This window comes from Mastomys coucha, unplaced genomic scaffold, assembly GCF_008632895.1.
Source record: "Mastomys coucha isolate ucsf_1 unplaced genomic scaffold, UCSF_Mcou_1 pScaffold22, whole genome shotgun sequence".
Taxonomy (NCBI): Eukaryota; Metazoa; Chordata; class Mammalia; order Rodentia; family Muridae; genus Mastomys; species Mastomys coucha.
Genome location: NW_022196905.1, coordinates 195,819,025 through 195,823,428, shown reverse-complemented (window position 1 = coordinate 195,823,428; position 4,404 = coordinate 195,819,025).

Sequence of the window (4,404 nt, the reverse complement as noted above, 5' to 3'; positions counted from 1 at the left end):
CACCAATCTATTTCATTAGAATAAAAGCTGCTTGTGTATTTGATGTCATATCAGAGTAAATATTTCCATTGTTGATATATGTATGTGTGTTACATTTTAACCATTTCTTATTTACAGGAAACATAATTATGTTGGCTGCAATCAATACATAGCATCTCTATGAGCACATGGGATGTTTGGTTTCCATTCATTTTTTACATTTCATAACAAATCATAGTTATCCTATGTAGTGTTATATGATCTATTTTCCTTCATTAGTGGCATGGTACTTTGGTATAATAAGCCTAATACTATAAATGCTGCTTATTTCTTGTTTCCAGAAAAAGAATGTTTTCCTTCTTTATTAGTTATGAGAGGTAAAGTTCAACCAAAATGCACAATTGCTTTCTTGTCCTATTCTTTATAGATATGGAGTATTCTGCTTATATCAATCTATGCATGTAGTTTTACTATGTAGATTGCCTATGTGTAGTCATTGTTGCTACTTCATTTTGTTTAATTTTACAGAAAACTTTGCTTTGAAATGTCTATTTTTATCTTTCAATATTTTTTTTATCTGATGGTATGAAGGAAACAACTAGAAGAACCAATTATACTTATTGACTTCACATCTTCATTTTCCTTCAGGCAACAATATCATTAACTACTAACTCAGAAAACTTACCACTATAACACATATAATCAGTAGGGAATCCATTATTTCAGCATAACACATGGCCTTTTATACTGTACTGATTACTTGTGTTTCACATACTTGCATAAAAGTGTTTATAAAAATAAAATCAATAACAGGAAAAAAACAAATTATTTTTCCTAAAAGCTAGCATTATTATATAGAGAAAGCATTCCCAGAAAGAGCAAACAAAACAAATCAAAACAAAACAAAAGCAGAATTTTAGGTTTTGAGGTGAATTCAATCATTTAGATTATCATAAAAATTGAGGTATTCATTAAAAAGTTAAGTATTTATTACATGTATTAACCTTTAGAGTTTCTGTCTATTCATTGCTTAAATTCCCATAGTTCTTACTTTATCTGTTTTAGAATTAGTGTCCTTAATTTTGTACAATGTAAGTAGGAATAGAAATGGAAGGGAAAAATTTACATATAAATTAGCTCTCTGCTTATTTGTTTTTTTGTTTTTCATATGTATGTTTTTAGTGCAGAGCCAATATAGGCACATTTTGGAAAAGACTAAATTCTCTCACTCTTATCTGCCATTAATTGTCTCTAGCTCTTCATCTAGGGGTAGGGCCTTGTGAGATTTCCTTCACAGATGTTAGCAAGTTAAGTATCTTGTTTTAAATACTCTTTTTTAAAAATTATTTTCTTGGTTATTTTATTTATTTACATTTCAAATGTTATTCCCCTTCCCATTTTCCCCTCCTCAATCTTCCTATCCCATTCTCCTTCTCCCTGGTTCTATGAGGGTGCTCCTCCAATCACCCATCCACTTCAGTCTCACTGCCCTGGCATTCCCCTACACTGGGACATCAATACTTCACAGGACCAAAGGCCTCCCCTCCTATTGATGCCAGATGAGGCAATCCTCTGCTTCATAGGCAGTTAGAGCTTTGGGTTCATCCATGTGTACTCTTTGGTTGGTACTTTAGTCTCTGGGAGCTCTGGAGGCTCTGATTGATTGATATTTTTGTTCTTCTTATGGGATTGCAAGTCAACTGTTATTTTCACTGGTCAGGGCTTGCTTAGATAGCCATTTCATGGAAATAACCTATGAGAAATTTCCCTCTTCCAGAAGTGTTTCCCGGGAGTCATTTTAGTTCTCTGAACTTTATCACCTTTCTGCTCTCTCTTCCAAGATTTCCCTGAGGCTGGGAAGGTGTTGTGTTGTAGATGTACTAATTAAGGTCAGGCAAGCCAGAGTCAGTTGTTCTCTGCATTTTGAACAGTTAAAGGTTTCTGTAATCATCTCTGTCTGCTGTGCAATGAACGGATATCTTTGATGAGACATGAGAACTACCCTTGTCTGTGGGCATTAGAATGTAGACACATTATACTGGTTTATGTAAGTGGCTGTAGGAGGATCTCCTTTAGGTTCTATATCCTCGTGAGCTGTGGATAGTAGCCCAAGTTTACTGAGTCATGACTGAATTACCTTCTACAGAGTGAGCCTAAAATCTATGTAAAGGGCTGATGATTTCTCCCAAGATTTAAGTTCAACTCTTCAGTCTCTGGGATATCTTGTCATGCTGATCATTGTTGTAGTCTGTAGCCTTTACAGTTGTGTGGGGATAGTGATTGTTCTTCCCCCTTTCTGCTTGGATATAATTCCAATGAGCCTCCCCAAGGAGCTTCTGGCTGAGCTTTTATGTATATGATAGTGTGATGATGACATGTGACAGAACTGAACAACGTAAGAGGGAAAATATTCACAATGGGGCATAGTTCATTTATGAGTATACAGGTAGATTAAGAAGAAGTTTGGAAACAGCTTGTCAATGATGTGAGGGAAGTACAAATAGAATAATCAAAACAGATGAAGTCCTTTAAGCATAAATATGTACATAGATATGAATTTATTTTGCCATTTAAGATAATCCCCAAATTAATAAAGTAGAGATTGTCATTCTAGGTTTTGGACAAGAGGTATATGATGGAAATAAGAAAAATATTTTAAAATTACTTAAAATTTTTTCAGTAAAATATATTTTCTCTTGTTATTTTTCCCCTTGGTCCTTATCTCAGCTGTCTGATTTTAACAGATTGTTCAAACCAAACTGAGGCAAGTATTATAGGAATGACAAAAGCAAGTTTTGTAGGCTGGGTGTGCATGTGGCTCCACATCAAGATCTAAAAAGAAACCATTGTTTAAGACCATGATCCGTAATGCTAACCACTATCACCATAGCTTTTAATCTTCACGTAAAAATCTGCTAATTTCTGACCTGAGAATCTATAAAATTTGGATCGTGTATTCCACTTTAGTGTGCCCTATGATTAAGGATCAAATGAAATCATACTTTCCAGGCATGTAAATTGTATTTTGTACATATTAATGTCTTTTCAAGCATGTGTTAAATGATTATGTATAGACATGTTCATTTATTTTTGACATAGAATACTAATAATATATCAGAAAGGGGGAAGATATATCTTTGATTTCCTGTGGTCATAAAAAATTGCAATACTTCAACATATCTTAAAAACATATTTGAAACTATGTTATAATCACCATAAACAGTTGCAAATTTTAGGTAAAGAAAATAAAATAGGTAAAGTAAATAAAAACAACAAAAAAATGTATGGTTAACAGTCTAACTTGGTAGTTACAGTCGGATTTACCATAATTATTTTCCCTTCTAAGTACTACTAATTTAGTGATAAAGACAATGATATGATTTATATTGGCTGAGAAATTTAGAATAAAATAAAATAAAATAAAATAGAGTAAAACATGGTGCTTATATACTTATTTAATTATATTCTAGATGTATATATAGTATTAATTCCTTTATATTTTGATGCTTTAAAATATTTAATATCACTGATAGAGTAGAAGACATGAAGACTCTGTAAATGTATGGGTAATTTAAAGCTAACAGTTTCTGGCAGGTTTTCCTATTATGTAATAATAATGTAACCCCCATACTTTACTATACTCACTGAAAATATTTAATCACATCTCAAAACTAGGATCTTAATTAGAATTACCCTAGTGGAATTGCTAGGGCAATAGCTCATTCTGAAATGAGGAAAGTTAGTTTCAAGTATAATCATATTTAAATGTGAATTTGAATGCATTTGGGTGTATTCTATAAGCATAAATTAAATTATTATTAGTATTTTAGTGATTATTGCATACTATTTAGTTAACAATTTATTTGAATTTAGAAAATATGATACTTTTAGTTCTAAGGAATTTTAATGCACTGCTTTTCTGTAATACAAAACATTATCTAACAGCTCCTCAGCTGGGAACTTGGGAAAGTCAGCATGCATGCGACCATGGTGATCTCAAGGTGGTGCTATTTGGGAGCAACCTAAGTGAAGGAAAGACACAGTGTGAGCTCAGTATTTCTCCAGAATAATATAATGGTGTTGACTCCTTGGCAAACCCTGAGATCTGTCCATGCAAGTGACATAGGAGTTGAGGATTCTATTGAAGATAAAGGAATCAAAGAAAGTTCCCATTGTTTCAAAGTTGTCCATGATGGGAATTATGAGGTCACAGAATTGATGACTTTATTCTCTTGCTTATCTGACATTCCATATAGATTATTGTGCCTGTCACATCTTTGCTTTAGGCTAGTGTTGTCCCTTAAATACTTTAGCTGATGAGTAGTTGTTTATTTTTGTGTTGGTCTTATTTTCTGTAGATACCATTTTCTCTAAAGACTATTCTGTAAAGAATATTTAGAGATCCTCCTAGTACTGAATGATTTT